This window comes from Aquarana catesbeiana, linkage group LG05 (genome assembly GCF_042186555.1).
Source record: "Aquarana catesbeiana isolate 2022-GZ linkage group LG05, ASM4218655v1, whole genome shotgun sequence".
Classification (NCBI taxonomy): Eukaryota; Metazoa; Chordata; class Amphibia; order Anura; family Ranidae; genus Aquarana; species Aquarana catesbeiana.
In genome coordinates, this window is record NC_133328.1 from 452,025,665 (window position 1) to 452,046,916 (window position 21,252).

General features: G+C 42.2%; 1 protein-coding gene across 1 annotated transcript in view; it reads left to right on the top strand.

Moving 5' to 3' along the window:
- The first annotated feature begins 9,088 nt into the window (after window positions 1-9,088).
- Window positions 9,089-21,252, top strand: part of LDLRAD4 (low density lipoprotein receptor class A domain containing 4) — a 287,939-nt gene continuing 275,775 nt past the window's right edge. Inside the window, exon 1 of the mRNA XM_073631293.1 lies at window positions 9,089-9,905. The gene's annotated coding sequence lies outside the window, so the exon portion shown is untranslated. The remainder of the gene's footprint in view (window positions 9,906-21,252) is intronic.

A 21,252-nucleotide genomic window follows, 5' to 3' on the forward strand; every position in this document is an offset into this window, starting at 1 on the left:
TATGGTACTTATATAGAGCCGTCAATTTACGCAGCGCTTTACATACACATTATACATACACATCAGTCCCTACACCCTCAAGGAGCTTACAATCTAAGGTCCCTAACTCACATTCATACATACTAGGGCCAATTTAGACAGGATCCAATTAACCAACCAGCATGTCTTCGGAGTGTGGGAGGAAACCGGAGTACCCGGCAGGGGTCCTGTGCCCGGCAGGGGTCTCCAAACTTTTTAACCCGAGGGCCACATTGTAGATTTTATAAACGTGGGCCGAAAAAATTTATTTATAAATGAATAAAAATGTAAATCTCTTCACAGCCTTTCTGCACTTGTGTGTCCCCATCACAGCCTTTCTGCACTTGTGTGGCCCTGTCACAGCCTTTCTGCACTTGTGTGGCCCCCACCCTGATTACACCCCCAGATACCCCCAGTCTGATCACACCCCCCCCTCCTCATACCTCTCCCCTAATACACCCCTCCACCATCACACACACCTTTTGGGTTTTGCAATCTTGCAGACAGTTCCTCCCAGTCCTGCGGCTCCTCCTCCAGATGATAGTGGAGGAATCTGCAGCACACCAGGGTGGATTAGCTGTCACTGGAGCAGGCACAATACCTCCATACAAATCTGGTGGTGGCAGAGCGGGAGCCTCCTCCACTCCAAACTTCTGCTCTGCCGCCACTCCCCCAGCCCAACCTCCTCCTCTGCCGCCACTCCCCCAGCCCAACCTCCTCCTCTGCCGCCACTCCCCCAGCCCAACCTCCTCCTCTGCCGCCACTCCCCCAGCCCAACCTCCTCCTCTGCCGCCACTCCCCCAGCCCAACCTCCTCCTCTGCCGCCACTCCCCCAGCCCAACCTCCTCCTCTGCCGCCACTCCCCCAGCCCGACTCCAGCACGCACAGCCAGCCCACATCCCTGCTGCCGACAGTGGGGCCCTGTCTCCTCCCTGCGAGCATGGGAATCCGCCCTACTACTCTGCCTACCTCTGCCTCATTGTATCCGCTCTGACAGCGGCACACATACATCGCCCCACCTGCCTTCTGCTCTGTCCCACTGCCTAGAGCGCACGGGAATTGAAGCAGGCAGTCTCTGAATGAGCTGCGGGCCGGATAAAACATCCAAGCGGGCTGGACGTGGCCCGTGGGCCGAGGTTTGGAGACCCCTGTGATAGGGGACCCGAGGGCCTCTAAATAAAATACTTGAGGGCTTCTATCAATTTTACCACTGCAGCTTCCAACTGAGCGGAAGGGTTGGATAAGTCTGGCCATCACCAGCTGAGTAGCTAAAAAAATACTTATTTTTCAAAAGCTAGACCTCCCTGATTACAGGGGCATATCAAGGTGGTCAACTTATATCTAGGGCCCCATAAAAAAGAAAATAATTAGGTCTTACCAAAAAACGATCTTGGGATCCACTGGGGAGAATGTCTAAAGTAATTCGTAAATTTTGGAAATTTCATTTTCAAAAGATTAATACGTCCCAGTAAAGATTTCCATGCCTTCAACTTCGGCCGTATGTCTCAAAACCAGGGTCAAATTCAGAGAAATAAATTCTGAGGCCTGACGAGATATCACTACTCATAGGTAGTTAAAATTCTCTACACACTGTAATGAAATGTCAGGGGGGCTGTATTTGCGAGCTTCAATATCTATTGAAAACAACAATGATTTAGTCCAATTAACCTTCAACCCCGTAATGGATGAAAAGGAATTTAATATTCGGAGAGATGCGTAGAGCCTCCGCCACTGGCTCCATAGCGATAGCAAAGAGGGCCGGGGATAAAGGACAGCCCTGCTGTGAGTACCCCTATATACAGGAAAAGGGAATGACAAGCCTCTCCCTAGTCTCACTGCAGCTGTAGGGTATCTATAGAAAACCTATATCCACTTAATGAATACCAATGGGAAACCCATCCTAAGGCGTACCTACCACAGGAAAGGCCACTCGACAGTGTCGAAGGCCTTCTCTATATCCAAAGAGGCCACAGCCCTGGTACCCATATTAAGATGTGAGGCTTGAATATTAGTATATAATCTATGCAGATTCATATCTGTGGCCCTCCCAGCCATAAACCCTATTTGGTCCGAGTCAATAATTGTAGGCAATATGGACTGTAATCGTCGGGCAATGAGTTTTGTCAAAATCTTTAAATCTGTATTCAGAAGAGCAATTGGTCATTAAGGGGCACAAGAGGATGGATCCTTTAATGACTTATGGATCAGGATAATATGTGTGTGACTCATTGAGTTCGGCAGAGCCCCCTCCTTCAGACATTGGGAGTAGAGAGAAGCAAGAAAAGGGGCAAGAAGGTCTCCATGGGCCTTATAAAATTTTATTGGTAGACCATCCGTTCCCGGTGACTTCCCTATAGGAAAACAACCAATAATTAGGAGAACCTCCTCCGATGGTAAAAGAACCAATAATTAGGAGAACCTCTTCCGATGTTATAGGATGTACTAAAGCCTCTTTCTCCGTGTCGGATAACCAGGCAAGCGCTACCGGATCCAACCAAGCCACCAAATCGGCAGCAGAAAGTCTGGAGTCAACTGAGATGTATATAATGTCTGGTAAAACTGACGAAAGGTCTCTAAAATATTAGACTGTGAGGAAACCGTATCCCCCGAGGGGGTACATATTTCAGAGACCGAAGTAGTATAATGCTCATATTGTGCCATCCTGGCCAGAAAACGACCATTCCGGTCCCCCTGCTGAAAAGACCTCGGTTTATTTTTGTAAAGATCCATCCTCGTGGCCTTTGTCATATGAAGATGTGCAGCTTTTGCATGTAATAAACCATTAAAATTAATCTGACGGTACAGTTGCAAATTAAGCTGTATGCTCTTCCACTGTGGCCTGAAGGGCATCGGTCTTTGCCTGCTGGGCCCTATGGACAGCCTTTATAGCAGATATATATTGTCCTCGAGTACAAGCCTTAAAGGCGTCCCATATGTTTGCAGGAGTGGAAGAACTCTCATTAAACTCCCAGTATTCTGTAAGGAGAGGCGGGATTTTATCTATCACATCAGGATGTGACACCAAATGGGTTCCCAATCTCCATTGGGCTGTATCCCTAAAATGTGGGAGACAAAACGTAAGTAGCAATGGGGCATGATCAGATAACCTGCTTGGCAAATACTTGGCATCTATTATATCGGCTAAAATAGCAAGATTAGTGAAAGCCAAATCTGAGTGGCAGTCTTGTATGAGGTTGAAAAGCAGGGAAGCAGGGATAAACCCAGGCGTACTATGAATTACTGTTAGCACTTAAAAATTATAACGTAATCCTGTTATACTTTTATTTAATGTCTCTATTTGTTATTTTATGTTCTGATAACTAAAAAAAAAAGTCAGAGGACGCCCTCTGTTGAAGTCAAAGGATATGACGAAACACGTCAGGGCGTGGCCAATACGACGCCGGAAGTGACGTGTGCGCTCCACCTGGGTCACCTGCACAACCAGGAAGTATCGAGTCTTTCCTGAGTAGCGGCGCTGACGGCTCTGGGTGAAGTGTGCATACTCTATGCCTGTTTGATTGATTGCTTGCTGTATATTTTATCTGATGTACGTATTTTTATTGAAGGGGGGTCCGATGTCTGTCTTTGTATAAGGGGTTTGAATCAATAAACGGGATTACGCTATGTGCACCTTTCTTTTTTCTGTTCTTTGATTCATTATGAGCCCTGCTAGCCTGTGACCCTGTTTAAAGTGATGATGACAACGTACTACTGCTGAAGGCTTTATTACTCCCCTTTTCTGGTGAGTTTAACCCCCTAGGGGGTGAGTGCCTGTCACCGGGTGGATTTCACATACGATCAAGGGATTGGTGGAAGGTGCATGTGGAGGATTCTTTTCTCAAGATCACCTGTAGATTTTCTGAATTACACCCTGGACTTTTCATCACTTCCCTTTATAAGGGATTTTCTTTTAAAGGACTCTTCTCTGTAATAAGACTGTCCCTATATGTGTTGTTGGCCACAAGTTTCAGTTGCTCAACATAGCGCTGTCTAGTGGGATAATTTAGTCTAAATGTTGACCATTTTATAACACTGTTTTTATTTTGTTTATGCTAATACAATCGCGAACTGGAATTCCGACTATTATACACGGCCCGACCAGTCTCACAATATACAGCCCTCTAAACGTGTTCGTCCAACAACTACAAAAACACCATGAAATCCTCCGCTATTCAAAACAAAAACAAACTTATGGCTTCTATCTGTACCCAGATATTACAACAATAACTTGGATGCCTCCTGTTTGCTCTCTACCCAAAACTGTATTACAGTATAAACCTTCATTTAATTTAAAAATAAAAATGATTTCGTCCTTCCAAACACATGTCAAAAGACCCCAAGCCCCTCCCACCAACTTCCTGTTGCACACCTGAGTAGGAAGAGGGAGGGGGAGGGGAAGCCTCAAATAGCTTCATATTTTGTTCTATCAAGACATTAGAAATCTTCACTAGAAACAAACTTCTTTAAAACAACTGGAATAAAAACCTAAATGATTCTACTAGAAATGGAATTCAGTACAAAACCAGAGATATTTCGCTCGAGACTAAAATCAGCAGAAACAAAAAGGCAGTTGCAGCAATCGAAAATCGGTCCACGGCAAAATGGTGAATGAAACTAGGACTACAGAAAAATGGCCCACATTAACAAATGACAAGAGACAAAGTTACATAAAACATCTTAAACAATACACGCTTGTCGCAAATACAACACAATATTTGACTCAGAGTTAGAACTCCCCCATGTTATTACCTAGAAACCAGAGACCCCCACAGGGTGTAAACAGCTCCTATTGTGATGTCCCAACAATGCATGGGCACTTGGATATGCGACAGGCATTTCAACTTAAAACCAATAATTCACAAAATGGTGCCTAAAACCAGATTGTAGCTTAAAGCACATGGCTTTGCACACACAAATGAATACACAATGGAGCAGCTCCAGGGGGAGCTCACAGGTCTTCAAAATGGCCACCGATGCACATGGTGACCACAACAAAGGCCAGACCACAACAAAATGGTGCATTTTCCTGCCAAAACTGACCAAGATGGATAAACATTTTAAAGTTCACACACAAAGGAAAAGAAAATGGCCGACCGTAGTCACATGGTAGACAACAAAAGGAAGTAGCAGACAAAAACCATTTTCCTGCCAAAACCAAAAATTTCTCCCCAAAAACTTACACATTTGAGATACTAAATGAACGCTTAGACAAACATTTAAAAGTGTTAAAGTTACAAAAAGCACAACTTCGGAACACATGCTATCCAACGAAACAACCAAGCCACATAACCCACAATTACACGGCTGAAACATACCCCCAAACTCAGTTCACATCAGTTTTCACAGGAACCAAAACATTGAAAGATACAGACAGTGAATGCTTGTATGTCTGTTCACAACATTAGAGTTCCCTTCCCCCAGGGCGTAGACCCTTTCAATACAAAAACAACAATGCCTGCCCCTTCACTAAACTCATCTTTACAAACAGGTTCAGCTACTTACAAAACTACTCCACACACACATTGCAGGCTGCAAATAATATCAATTCATACATTTCTATTTCAAACATCTGCATTATTACACAGCATCACACACACACACACACAGGCACAGTCTCCTTACACAAAGATTCGAAATACAAATCACACACACACACAAGCAGGCACACACGCACACACACACACAGGCACACACCAGACATACGATCAAACTTCCAGCATTATTTCAAAAGACGAAAAATTTGTTCTTTTTGCGAAACAGACCCTCCCCAGCACATCTTAATGATCTGATTCTGAAGGAGGTTCTGTTCACTCCTACGTTCTGGCTCGCCATGCTGTTAGCGAAATTTGGTTGTACGCAAAGCACACAGCCAAATCTCCTGTTTCTAATCATAATAGCAATTTCGTCTAATGATATAATACCAATGCATCTCACCTTTTGATCGTATCCATCCTCTGGTGTGTGTGTGTGTGTGTGTGTCTCATGCTCGCAAATAATCACATCCTCCTCCTTCAGGTTCCAAAAACCCACTGCTTGCCAGCCTCCCTTAGCTGTCTGCGTGAGCCACTTTATTAGCATATCAATAGGAGGTCCCAAAAGCTCGAGGGTTCCGCCTCCAACAGCCAAACACCTCTTACAAAGCTTGTGACCTCACAGGATGTAAGTGACCATATAAGGATTTAACAACAGAATACAAAACAACCAATGAACAATGACTACAGGACATGATACAATATACTAAATGACGATGACTAAAGTTCCCTGTGCATGGGAGATTTTCTGCAGGTATACGTCATGGCACCCCAAACATGTTGATCAGGCATACCAGGGGTGACAAGAGCAAAACATCTCTAAACCGATAATGTCTTTGCAGAGCGAACGCATCCCCACCAGACGATCGTTCTGTGCATTGCACAGGGGCCCTTTTGCTGGCGGACATGTCCTCTCTCCGCAAACACTTCTCTCCAAACACCAGGAAGTTTTCCATTACCTAACAGGTCTCAGCCAGCATCGATCTGCCCCAGCCAGTTCTTTAGAACGGGCTGTGGTTGATCAGACACACTGGGAGACTTATGACAACACATTAATATAAAATTTTCCACAACACCATAAAAAGTGTATGCGGACCCAGGTACTGCCCCAGGGGACATGTATCAATGCAAAAAAAAGTTTTTAAAAATACCATTTTTTTCAGGAGCAGCGATTTTAATAATGCTTGAAGTGAAACAATAAAAATGAAATCTTCCTTTTAAATATTGTGCCGGGGGGGGGGGTGTCCCCTTAGTCTGCCTGTAAAGTGGCGCATCTGTCTATTTTACAGTGCCACAGAAAAATTAAATTTCTAAAGGAAACATTTTCATTTAAAATTGCTTGCAGCTATAATGCATTGCTGGCTCCCGGCAATAGAGATAAACAAGGAAAAAATTGGCGTGCCCCCCTCCCCCCGGTCCATATTAAGGGGAAAACCACGGCAAAATTTAAAAAAAAGTGGGCTCCCCCCCCCTAAATCCATACCAGACCCTTATCTGCGCAAGCAGCCTGGAGGAGAGGAGGGGGTGTCCGTCTATTTTTCGGGTCTGTCAGGGCAGCGTGATTGAAGATGTATGGACAGTGCGGGACACTTTATTTAAAAAAGAAACAAATTCCCCCCATGTCCATCCATCTTCAATCACGCTGCCCAATGGACCCAAAAGACAGCAGTTAGTGGGACACCTCTCATGGAGGCAGAGTATTTTTGTTTTTTGGGGGGGGGGGGGAGTTTTCGGGTCCGTCGGGTGGCATGATTTGAAGATGAATGGACATTGCGGGACACTATTAAAAAAAGGAAAAAAAGTGTCCCGCGATGTCCATTCATCTTTAATCACGCCGCCCGACGGACCTGAAAAACCCCCCAAAAAAACTAAAATACTCCGCCTCCACGAGAGGTATCTCACTAACTGCTGTCTTTTGGGTCCATTGGGCAGTGTGATTGAAGATGGATGGACATCAGGGGAATTTGTTTATTTTTTTTAAATAAAGTAATTGTCAAACTGTCATTTGTGGTTTTTTTATTTATTTATTTATTTTTTTTTAATTTTTTTTTTCTTTTGCTAAATGGGTAGGGCTACGGTGTACTGGATACCCATTCACATGGGGTGGGGGGTAGGATCTGGTATGGATTTTGGTGGGGACTCCCATAATTTTTTGTTCCTCTTAAAATCTATACCAGACCCAAAGGGCTGTTGGCCTGGGGGGTGAACCCATGCCGTTTTTTGTTTTTTTTTCTTCTGCCATAGGGTTCCCCTTAACCACTTTAATACACTGTAATATATACTGTACACTGCACATGTGTATATATACATACAGTATCTCACAAAACACCCCTCATATTTTTGTAAATATTTTATTAGATCTTTTCATGTGACAACACTGAAGAAATGACACTTTGCTACAATGTAGTGAATGTACAGCTTGTATAACGGTGTAAATTTGCTGTCCCCGCAAAATAACTCAAAACGCAGCCATTAATGTCTAAACCACTGGCAACAAAAGTGAGTACACCCCTAAGTGAAAATGTCCTAATTGGGCCAATTAGACATTTTCCCTCCCCAGTGTCATGTGACTCCTTAGTGTTACAAGGTCTTAGGTGTGAATGGGTAGCAGGTAGGGTTGTCCCCATACCGATACTAGTATCGGTATCGGCACCGATACCGAGCATTTGCCCAAGTACTTGTTTCTCTCTCTCAAGGGGGAGATATCAGAGGTCTGTTAAGACCCCTGATATCTCACCAAAGCCCCCCAACAGGGCTGATTTAAAAAAAAAAAAAAAACATATAAAGAATAAAAAAAAATTATTGTAAAAAATAAAAATTGTAAAAAAAAAAACACACACATACACCGTTCACCCCCCCCCCCCCCCAAAAAAAGAAAACACTTAAAAAAAAAAAAAACACTGTCACGTGACATTAAAAAAAAAGTATCGGTAATCGGTATCGGCGAGTGCTTGAAAAAAAGTATCGGTACTTGTACTCGGTCCTAAAAAAGTGGTATCGGGACAACCCTAGTAGCAGGTGTATTAAATTTGATGTCATCACTCTCTTACTGGTCACTGGAAGTTCAACATGGCACCTCATGGCAAAGAACTCTGAGGATCTGAAAAAAAAAATGTCTGTAATTGGCATATCCAAAAAATATATATGCTCCAACATATACAAATCAATATGGTTATACAGTCCAACTTAAAGTGATGTCACATGAAAAGATATATAATAAAATATTTACCAAAATGTGAGGGGTGTACTCACTTTTGTGAGATACTATCTATACTAGACTGCCTGCGTGTGTGTATATAAAAAAATACACTGCCTGCAGTGTGTGTGTGTATGTGTGTATGTATATATATATATATATATATATATATATATATATATATATATATATATATATATATATATGTATATGTGTGTATATATATATATATATATATATATATATATATATAATATCATATCCTGCACGCCACACTAACCTGCCTCTAGCTAACGTTCTCTCAATCATAAGCATAACACTATATACGGCCGCTGTGTAAGCAGTCATATAGTGTGGGGCGTGGACTTAGCCACCTGAGCCATGATTGGCTAAAGGCACCCTGCAGGTCAGGTACAATCATCAGACATCAATGCACTGTGATCCTGCGGTGCATTATGGGGCATTCTGCGGTGTGCAAATTTGCCGCGAACACCCCATAATGTTCGGAATTTGGTGAACGGGACCATCCCTATTCAAGAGAAACAAACCTCTAAGGAAACATACCCAAAGAATGCTAAATCATCTCAACGTGAACAGATAACACAAACCCAACAGGTGTTAAGACGCCCACCCTGCCATTGTCTAACGCCATCCAAAAAGGAGAAAAGCGTAGAAAAGGCCTAATCCCAGGTTGCACAAAAAAAAAATAGGCAATTATATAGTACTTATCCTATATAAAAAAAAAAATAACCTAAATAAAAATTTAAAATGACTAAGTGTGAAGAGGCAGCAGGACGTCTTCCCAACACACCCAAAACAATGTCCCAAGGTAAGTGGGGTAGTAAGTGGTTAAACCTAAAGCTTACCTTCCTCCCTATATGTTTCCTATATATTCTTATTGAATCGTCACCATGGTGGGCTGCCTCGGTGACCAATAGGAATGTGTGGGAAGCAAGAAAGCTTGTCAGTAATATCAGTAGTTTGGTGGTATATAAAGTAACAATTTTATTCTCTTTCAGAGTGCAAATTTACCTGCACCAGTGGCAAATGTTTGTATCTTGGATCGCTCATCTGTAACAGACTGAATGACTGTGGAGATAACAGTGATGAAGAGAACTGCCCCTTGGTAACTGAACACCCTCCGCCAGGGATTTTTACCTGTAAGTGCCTAACTATATATCTATTAGCGGTTATTTTTACTGTTTTATCTCAGTAAGCTGTATCAGTTGGCACTCTGGGGAAAACCAGGATAGTGTGGTCTGGTAACAGCTTGCCTGATAAATGTCTGTATTCCTTTCCACCCACACATGGCAATTCATTCATGTGTGTTCAGTCTGTGTTTGAAATCTGATGTGTAAGACTGAGTAATAATGCATTTGGGTTTGTATCAATGCTAGCGCTGTGGATAATTATGCAGGAATATTTTTTTTCTGTTAGATACATTGGCTAAATTAAAATTACATGTGGGAATGGTCGCATGTAATTACTTTTCAGTGAATTGTAAGGCATTGATTAGACTGTTTGTGAAATTTTGTGGTTGTCATTTTCTCGTTTTGTATGTCAGGAACAATGGACATGCTTGTTGAATGGAAAATCATATAAGGTGATAGTGTATACTTTACTAAAGCCAAACCTTTCCTTTTATAAAAAAAAAAAAAAAAAATCATGTCAATTTTTTTTTTTTTTTTTTTTTTTTTTTGTAATTCAACAGCAACAAGACAATACAAAACACCTAGACAATATTCAGTAGTCTACAATAGCCATGTCCTAAAGCTGATTCAGTCATCAAAGGTACCTTTATCAGCTTCTTCAGTTTATTTTAACATATAAATACAATGAATATGCAATGTACCCCCAGAGAGAAGACTCCTCTCCTCTCATCTATTATAGTTCACTACAGTCCTTGGGTATACTATTCATTTATACACTTGCAGACCACAAAAGAAAAGTAAAATGTAAAGTTTACCACTTACCAACTCTTGAACTACAGGGTGTTACACCATAGTGATGGCAAAAACAAATATGAAAGGGCATTTCGTGTTATGGATGTGTGTAACAAAGTTTTTAATCGTTATAGCAACCCTTATGTGTGCCTTTCATAAAGGAGTTACTGAAATATCCTTTATGTAATCAGTGTAACAGGCGTCGGGCCTGGCACTGACAACTATGGATCCCAAAGTTTAACGCATTTGAGGACAACCCCTATGCCTATGCTGAAATATTAGTTTTTTCCTTGGTAAGAGATTTTTTTTCTGCATTCCTTAAAGCTTGGTGGACTAGGTGACAACCATTTTTGTGCTATTGGCTTGTGTGCCACAGTTGGGACATTGCAAAGAGAACAAGAACGAAGCATGAGAAGTAGACCTTTTCCCTGTTTGCGAATATGGGATTTGAGTAACCACAAGTTATATTTATCTAGAAAGAAATTACAACTCGCCATGAAATGCCTTTTTAGTGCTATAATAGAAAAGGTACTTTTCCATTACCTAGGAGCTGTTATCTGACTGAGGCCATTTTCACGATAGCCATAGCCAAGAATCTAGCATTTCCGACGGAAAAATTAATTGCTTGCTGTTACCAGCAGTTACACAGGTCATTGATTGCTTATTTTGTCACCCATTTGTAGCTTAAGAATATGTAAGTATTTGAATGCCCATCACCTCTACACTGGTTCACTTGAAGGTCTCATTCATACAGGGCGTATCTGTGTATCACATGCTAGGGCTGTGTTTACCTGCACCGGGGATGCACAGGTGTTTTCCTCTGTGCAGGCAGTCCCATTGATGTCAGTTGGGATGCAGTGGTTGCACGGACATGGCCGCTGTGCCCAATATGACAAATGTGTGGGTGCGGCTACATAACCATGAAGGCAAATGAATAATGAGAAAATATGGTTGTGGCTAGAAGGTACAATTAGATACGGCACCTCATCCCAAAAAGATAATAAATTAGCTAGGAGATATAGGGACAGGGGATTATTGCGGTGCTTGGATTAGGTATACAAAAAAAAAAAGAAAAATTTTTTAAAAATAACAAAGTAGCAAACTTTATTTGTTGATAACAATATAAATATACAATAAACATTCAGATTGTTTACACTTAAAATCAACTTGTATAATACGTGCGACCCAGAAGTATAATCAAGTAGGCCGGATGGAGATGGCTATTGAAATATGGGCTCGATTTCCTACATGTTTCGCCAAGACATTGGCTTCCTCAGGGAACATGAGCTCAAACTGGGTACATAGAAGTCTATATATAGGAGTACAGAAAACAATGTGTAAACAGAAATATTTAACAGTACAAAATATAATGTGCATTATTGTGGCTGGACTATCATGCAAAGAGGCGGCCACCAAAATTCCAGCAGCGCAGACGCACCTAAAAACACGACACCCGAGGGGGGGCACGGCAAGCGTCACCTGAGGGAGACGGAGCAAACCGCGCCGTATAATGTGCCTGCAGGGGGCATGTAGTAAACCTGGCAAGAGAGTGTATTTCAAATAGGTGAGGAGCTGTTAAATTTCACTTGGACGTTATATTTAAAGAAATACTCAAAATGATGCCTTTATGCATCCATTGCAAAGAGCAAAAAATATAAATTTTTTTGAAAAAGGAAGAGACTCACACTATTACTTAAAAACGGTCAATTGCAGAAGGCTGGAAGTGCTTGTAAGTAGATACCACCACACAACAAGCCCATTTACAGGGTTGACAATCAGTCAATGAGTAACCTGTGTAAGAAAATACGTTTAAAAGTGGGCCAAACAGTGTTAATGGAGATGAAAGAAAAAAATGGCACTGAGAGTAAACTTACTTGATGAAGTATACTGCAGCGCAGATGGCTAATTGGGATGTTTGCAACCTCAAATACACAAGGCAAAGTCTTTTTGAAAAAGCACTGAATGCAAAGTATCCTGCAGAGGAATGAACAAAGGGGACTATGATGGGGAGGCAGAGACTTAATAGGACTGGTAAAAAAAACAGGAAATAATTTACCTGATAAGACATAAAGTTAAGCAGGTAGCGCATGGAAGGTTAATGATGCAAATTGCCAAAAAGAGGATGGATGGTATTTCCCAAATGTTCGCTTCTAAAAGAGAATGGTTGAAGGCTTCAGTGGACAGTAGTTGAAAGCAATAATTTTAGTGCTATAAGAGTGTCACTTTACCTGGTTGTTGTGTGTGGGAGTATAGACAGGCACGTCCCTCATCCAGCATGTGGATTGAGGGACTGGCCGGTTACTGAAATACCCCCCACACCTGATCAATTAGTGATCAGGTGTGCGGACGCTCAAACAGCGGGCGTCCGCGCATGCGCAGACCGCGGCGCCTCGGAACTCCAAGTTCCGACATGCGCCGCGCGCGCATGCTCAGACCAAACGGCCCGCCCCGGGGAAAATGGGAGGATGGAGCGCCCAGGACTGGGAGGTATCTAGGCGTCGTCACCACCCATAAACCGATGGAGTAGGGGGGGCCGCAAGAATGCGAGCAGCGCGCGGACCCCCAAGGCAGACAAAAAGGGTGGTCTGCCCCTGGCGTCCGTACAGGCACGGACGGCGCTGGTAAAGCATCCCCCAAGAGGGGAACACAGCCATGCCAGCCCAGGGATACCGAGCGGTCAGGGAAACGAAGCGATCCGGAGATGGAGCCCACCCCAATGCAGGATAAAATGTGGGCAGAGGCACAGGATAGGGGAACTGATCCCCATTCGCCCGACAGTCCACAAGGGTCTAAAAGGGACAGCGGGCGTATACACCTGCGCATCGGCCCAATGTCCAGCCACAAAACGCATCGCGATCATAGAGAACCACAAGGGCCCAGTAATGCAGAAAAAAACCTATGAAAAGACTGTGTAGCGATAACTGAAAAGGGTATACCAAAACATAAATAAAAGGAAGAAGAAGAATAAATTGAGTTAATAAATGTATCACAAAGTTTCACAACAATGAAAATTAACATAAATCAAAAAAACCAATCGAAGACTATATATATGTTTGAATTTTAAATATATAGAAAAATGCAGTTTGACCGACATATACAACATAAATATTAGTACTTTGAAAGTGCCCTAAAGGCCTGTACAGGGGGGGAAAAACACAAACGTAGCCATGGCAGAGAGATGATGAACAAGGAGGGCGTAGAGGGAAAAGGGGGAAGTACAAACATGGACATAAAACATGAAAAAATGAAAAATAAAAAATAAACAGGATGGGACAGGGAGGGGGAAGGGGGGGGGGAAAGGGAGAGGAAAGGGAAATAGAGTGGAGGACAATACACGGCATAAATTGAAAATTTCAGCGATGGCAATGAATGTAGGCAACAATTGATGGATGCAACTAGACGGGACAAGAATTTAAAGAAACGGTTTAAAACTTATCTGTTCATTGAGTCCGGGAAAGTTAGTAGCATTTAATAAATGAATCCATTTTGTTTCAAGTTGTAACAGTCTGTTGTCTATGCTGCCGCCTCTAACATGTGCAGGAACATGTTCAAGTGCGGAAAACAGAATTACATGGGATCGAAGTTGTGCTGAGCAGCAATGTGTCGATTAATAGCGGTGGTGGTAGTGTTTTTATATAATGGTTTAATGTGGTCTCGGATACGGGTCTGGAAAGGGCGCTTGGTTTTGCCAACGTAGTATGATCCACATTGGCATTGGGCTAAATAAACGACACCTACAGTGGTGCAGGTGACCCGATGTCTAATGGTGTGAATGTTACCACCAGGCAGGGTCACATCTTTGGAATTGCTGACAAAGGCACATATGTCACATTTGCCACATTGGTATGTACCTGTGGCAATAGGCAGGTGTGAGGTATCAGTTACGTGATGGCTTTTGATAAGTCGATCACGCAAGGAAGGGGAACGACGATATGTGATGTCCGGATAAGTTTTTACATATTTAGCAATGGTGGGATCTGATGTTAATAAGGGCCAAAATTGGTTAAGAATCTGTTTAATTTGTGCATGCTGGTTTGAATAATGAGTAATAAGTCGTATTGGTTGTCTAGTATCAAGTGGTTTAGCCGAGAAGATAAGGTCCTTTCTGTTTAGTTTTTTTGCCTTATTAAAGGCTTTTTTCAGGAGGGAGTGACTGTAACCCCTATCTAAGAGTCTGTTGTAGAGTTCATGTGCAGCCCGGAGGAAATCTTCTTCACGGGTGCAGTTCCTTTTTAGCCTAAGGTATTGGCTAAACGGGATACTTCTAAGGAGGGGTTCAGGGTGGGCACTCTGGGCGTGCAGTATCGTATTGCCCAAAGAGGGTTTACGATACAAAACAGTAAAGATTTGACCATTGGGGTGCAAACCTATCTGGAGGTCCAAGAAATGGATCTGCGTCTTCCTGCACTCCATGGTAAATTTAAGGTTGAACGTATTTTGTGTGAGGTACTGAACAAACAGAGCGAGTTCGTCTTTGGTTCCAGACCAAAATAACAATATGTCGTCTATATACCTGTACCAGGAAATAACCTTGGACAGGTAAGGATTGGGGTGAGCCGGATCGAATAGTTCCCTTTCCCACCCCCCCAGGTACAGATTGGCATAAGCTGGGGCACATTTGGTCCCCATAGCCACACCCTGTACCTGGAGGTAGTGGGAGGAACCGAACATGAAGTAGTTTCGTGTAAGTATGAACCTCAGTAGTTCTAAGACAAAATCCCCGTATGCATCGTATTTAGGGCCTCTTTCTCGAATTAATTTTTCAATCACCGAAATGCCTCGTTTGTGAGGGATAATGTTGTAAAGGCTTTCCACGTCTAGGGCTACCAGCCATGTGTTTTGTGGTAGGGATTGGCCATCAAGTATCCGGAGGAGATGGATAGTGTCTTTAATGTGTGAGGGCAAAGCAACTACATGGGGTGCCAGATATTTATCGACCAATGTACTGGCAGATTCAGTGAGACACTGTCGTCCGGACACGATTGGGCGGCCCGGAGGATGATTGATAGATTTGTGCAGTTTAGGGAGGGAATAAAAAGTGGGGGTTGTAGGTTCTTTAACATTGAGAAACTTCCATGTGTTGGAATCAATAGTGCCCTTTTGATAGGCTTCGAATATCAACTGATGGTATTCGGATACAAAATGGTCGATAAGTAATTTAGAGATTGGTCTATACCAATCACGGTTGTTAAGGATGTTGAGGCACATTTGTTCATAGGACACATCCATCACCACCACATTGCCACCCTTATCGGCTGGCTTGATGATCAGTTTTGGATGGTTTTGGAGGGATTTGATGGCTTTGGTGAGGGCCGGGGTGAGATTAGAGTTAAAGGAGGAGGTAAAGTTGAGCCCTTCGATAGTGGTAGTGACCTGTTGTACGAAAGCCCAAATGTTGGGGTTCGTAGATAAGTTCGGAAAGTTGGTAGATTTAGGTTTAAAGGAAGTGGGAGGGGGGAAGGAGACACCAAGGGCAGCGACCCCGGAATCAGAGGGATCCAGGAAATCGTCACCGTCAGTGTCGCCCTCCTCCCAAAGTGACATAAGTTCCTCTAGGGCTTGTATTTCAGCTAGAGTGGGGACCTGTTGGGAAGGCTCTACTGTTTGGGACGGCACTGCACTGGAATCAGATTTGTCATAGATTACCTTGTACAGCAATTTGCGTGCAAATTTTTTGTATACCTAATCCAAGCACCGCAATAATCCCCTGTCCCTATATCTCCTAGCAAATGAATAATGTGAGTTTGGGGGGGGGCATACCTAAATCCACACAGTTGTCATAATGGGAGCAGTGGCCATGTCTGTTCTGGCACGGTGTCCCAATTGACTTCAAAGGTGTAATGGTCATGTGTACTCAACAGGCTGTGTGTGGCAACCATGTTCAAAACACAGCCATTACATTGTATTTGTCACTGTCTTTTCTGTGTTGAACCAGAGACACAGCTGCAGTGACCTTCCTCCTCCCTTCTCCTCCAGGCCATGCAATACACAACTGTTGGCCATACCAGAACTTTATCAGATCCATGAAGGGAAAAATCCAGACTCTCGTGCCCATTACCCAAATCCACATTTCCATCTGAAAACACAAGTGTCTGACTTGGCCGCTTCAGTGACTAGAAGATTAACAGACATTGGGTCATAAATACCTTAGTTGGAATCCCTAGATTATACAGAACTGTCTCTCAGTAGAATCCATCTCAGTATATTCCATAACTTCTAAAATCATTACAGCACAGCCAGGATATAGACCTATTTACCGCCCTCAATTATTTGGTAGCGTTTTGAACCCTAATATCGTTAAACTAGGAGTACCGGGAGTTGAACTGACCCAATTCCTCTCCTATGTGAACTGGACATCCGACACCTAACCTATTATAGCCATTTCAATGCTAGTTTCATGCTGGACAATAATATGCATGTTAGCTGACTGTACACGATAGGTATTCAAGGATATGAATACCCATAGAACACTGTATCTGGGACCTGGTCATAAAATGTAATTTCAAAAACAGTGCTGCGCTACCAATACTACAATAATAATGTGCAACATCAAAAAATCTAAATTCATGATCCTAAAAATGGTGATCATTTCCAGTAATGAAAAAGTCTTACATTTCTTCCAAAGTGAAATCTTCACCCGAAACTGTGCACGGAGAATCAAAAAGCGCTGGTGCTTTCCTCCACCGCTGTGCACTAGCCACTCACCTTAAGATCTGACCCCTGTTTTACCAGCGGGTCAGATAAAGAAGATCCCCTATGAGGGTAATCAATGAATCGGCCTGGCGTGAAGCTGATGATCCCCCTGTGTCACCCTCTTCCTCACTGGCTTCACCGGTCTCAGGTTTCCCTTGGGTATTTACGGTAAATCATGGGGATAAAAACACCAAATCTAGTGCTCTCTGTTTGCAAATGTATTTCTCCAATAGAAACCGCATATATGGTACTCACAAGTGAAGCACTTCAGCAGTGCGGGCTACGGACACATGAAAAGACAGGATGATCGTGGGATCACATCACCAACTGAGACACCTCCCCCTATACGTGTTGCATCAAATGGGCGTGACTTCATCCGTATGGGGTGGAAACTGGACGTCTCATCCGCTGCCTTTATACACTCCCATCCCATAATTGCTATATAACACCTTCTCCTCCTCTGCCTTGCTAATCACTGCAGAGCCGGCTGCACTGAACACGCTCCCCGTCCACTCCGGAATGGGAAGTTAAAATTGCTCACTAGTACTCATGGGGTCACCACATCAAGATAAAAAAAATCTTCCCAAATCTTTGCTCAATTAAAAAAAAAAAAAGCTGGTGACTACATCGCAAGTCTCCTTAATAACATACTTTATTAAATCTGATAATCATAAAAATACAAATTAAAAGAATATAAAATGTTAAAACCTTTTTAAACACAATATGCACTATTATAAATCACTAATAAAACAATTCAGGTTGAAATCTACATTCAGACCCCTCGATGAGAGAACCTTGGTCTCGAATATCCAGAAAGATTTCCTCTTGCTGAGTTGTCTGATGTAGTGACGACCCCTCCAATGTTTTTCCACTTTTTCAATCCCCCAAAATGTAAGCGAACTGGGATCCTTATTGCGCACCAAATTAAAATGTTTGGAGACACTATGGGTAATAACCCCCTTCCTAATATTGGTGATGTGTTCCCTTATTCGTATTTGCAGGGTCCTGGAGGTACGGCCAACATATTGTAACCCGCATCCACATTCCAGCATATAAATAACGCCAGTAGTGGAGAAAGTTACAAAATCCTTAATTGTGTACTTATTCCCTGTGCTCATAGAAATTGCTTCTTTCCTCTTTAATACTGTTCTTGGCATGACGGCAGGCCTTACATCTGCCGCATGCAATGAAACCCGTAAATACTCCGAAACAAGAACCCCTCTGTTTCTTAGGGGGGTCTATCACTCCTGGCGCTATCTTATCTTTTAAAGTTGGGGCTTTTTTGTATATGAATCCAGGGAGGGCAGGTAACCTGGGTCCCAATATCCTATCTTTTTTTTTAAGAATGTCCCAATGTTTCTTAATTTTTTCAACCTGTCTGAATTAAATATTGTAATCCAGGATCACATTAAATTTGTGACAGAAGGGCCCTCGTTTGGCTTCTAATAATGATTTCCTATTCATATTCAATACTCTTAATTTATCTTCCTCAACCCTCCTCATATTGTAACCTTTTTCCCTGAACCGATTGGTGAGCGTTTCTGACTGTTTAGGAAAATCTCCCTCTTTGGAGCAGTTCCTACGTATTTTCATAATTTGGCCTTTTGGGATGTTAAGCCAAGGCTCGTGATGACAACTGTCCAATGGTAGATACGAATTCCTATTAGTGGGTTTAAAATGATTTCTTGTATACAATTGGCCCCCCTCAAAAATTTCCATATCTAAAAACGTAATATGCTCACTAATAGTCCATGTTAATTTAATTATTTTTATAATTTTAATTCATTTTTTCTTTAAATTCATCAAACAATACTGCACCCCCTTCCAGATAATATCGTCAATAAATATTTTATATAAAATAAGTTCTGTCGGTAAATGTAGTAACATCTCAGAAACCCTTCTCAGACACTTAATTGGTCAGATGGTCTCTGTCAACACCCCTGTGATACCAGAGAAAAGGGGAATGCCAACACATTGTGGCAGCTCTCGTTAACATCAACTCAAGGAACAGCAAACAGGACTTGTGGGAGCTGTTTTTGCTTATTCGTTGGACCAGGATTTGCAAGTATCCTTCATTTTTAACTTTTTTTTTTTTTTTTTTTTTTTTTATATCTGTTTTTATTTCTTTTTAACACTTTTTCTGTAAATATTTTATTTGCACCACTTTGACCTTTTCATTATTAAACCATATTTTGAAAAGTGTTAACTGTCTCGAAGGCTTTTAATGCAGACTAAAAAAATCCCTGTCTTGAAGTGTTCTACTGTAGTATAAATCACTGAACACACCCGTCTGTGGTGACAGTGCATATTACAGAAGTTTATTTGAAACTCCTTGCCGTTGCTGGTATTGTGAAGGGTTGATAGGCCCAAAGCTTTCTGGTGGCAGTTTGGGATGTAAAGGGTAAATTGATTAGTTAACTTAACCAGTGACAATCGCCCTCAGGCTGCTGGCACCTAGATTGTGGACCCGCGAGTTGGAAAATATTTGTGCAGAGTGCAGCTGAGAGTGGCATTGTTACATAAGTGACAATGTGGAGTGAGACTGGCCAGTCCTGTGTCACAAGTTTGTGAGAAGGGCAGGGGCCTGATACTGAGTCTCGTCACATATGGGACTGTCTGAGCAGGGATGCTTGGAACACCTACACCTGCGCATCCCTGTGCGGGTAAACAAGGCCCTTGCACAGGGTATGATTTGATACACCCTATGTAAAGAAGGTTTAATATTAAACCTTAACTAGAGTATACCTTTTTAAAGCTGCACTACAAATGACAACTTCATATGTAGGCCTCTGTCAGTCTTATTTCATTCAGAAATTATGTAATCAAGCTATAAAATGTATGCAGCTGAACTCCATTATTATTATTGAACTCATTGTGTTTACCTCAAGTATTATTGTACTCGTTGTGCATACCTATGATGTGTAACTTGCCTTTAATTTGTGATATATCTCTGGTGTATTTGCTGGACCTTGTGCTTTGCATTCCTAAAATACCCCATTTCATCTAGTGTTCACCACTGAGTAGAATTTATTGCTTATTGGAACCTGTCTAAGCTGTTCATGATTAAGTCATAAGTCGTGGTCATGGAAGTAGCCCAAGACCCCTAGTACTTGTGATCACTGTTTAAATGGACCAAATATGGACTGCATAATACAGCGAATGACATTGCTGCTATGGCAGCTGCTTGAGTGAATTTTGCTAGATGGTATGTATCCTTCACTGATTTCTTGGAAATTAAATTCCTTATGGACACACTATTTATAGCTGAACTCTGCTTGATCCTATAGACAAGGTTTTACCTTCATTTCAGGGAAAAAAACAGTGGTTATGTCAGGCTTTAGGAGCAGCTGGTCCTTGTGGCTGCTGAATTAGTCTCTCTTTACCGAACTTTGTTAAATGCAAATGTTAAAGAGCAGTGATGCTATGCGGATCCCAACCCAATTTTTAGCGGCGCTCTCTATCTCCCCCGCCCCCCCCCCTCCCCCCCAAATTTTTTCATGCAAACGTGTGTTTTTTTTTTTTTTTTTGTCTTTAATTTGTAAATAAGAGATGACACAAGTAGGCAATTTTTTTATCTACACAAAGTTTTTGTTACAAAAAATTGACAAACACCTAGGCAATTTACAGTTCACTCACTGTTGTAAGATATGTCTAATAGATGTTTCCACGGGCTGCTGAGTAGCAGAAGTTGGTGAGGACCAGAGAAGTCACTATATACAAATAAGGTTGCAGCCTGATGGTAAATAGTAGCAAAATAGTGGAAGGTATAAGGAATGAGGCATGGTGAGTGATGTACAAGGTAAAAAGATTTCAGTGTCTAAAAGGCCTAATTGCACTGCTCAGGAGCTAATTAATTCCCCAAACATATATG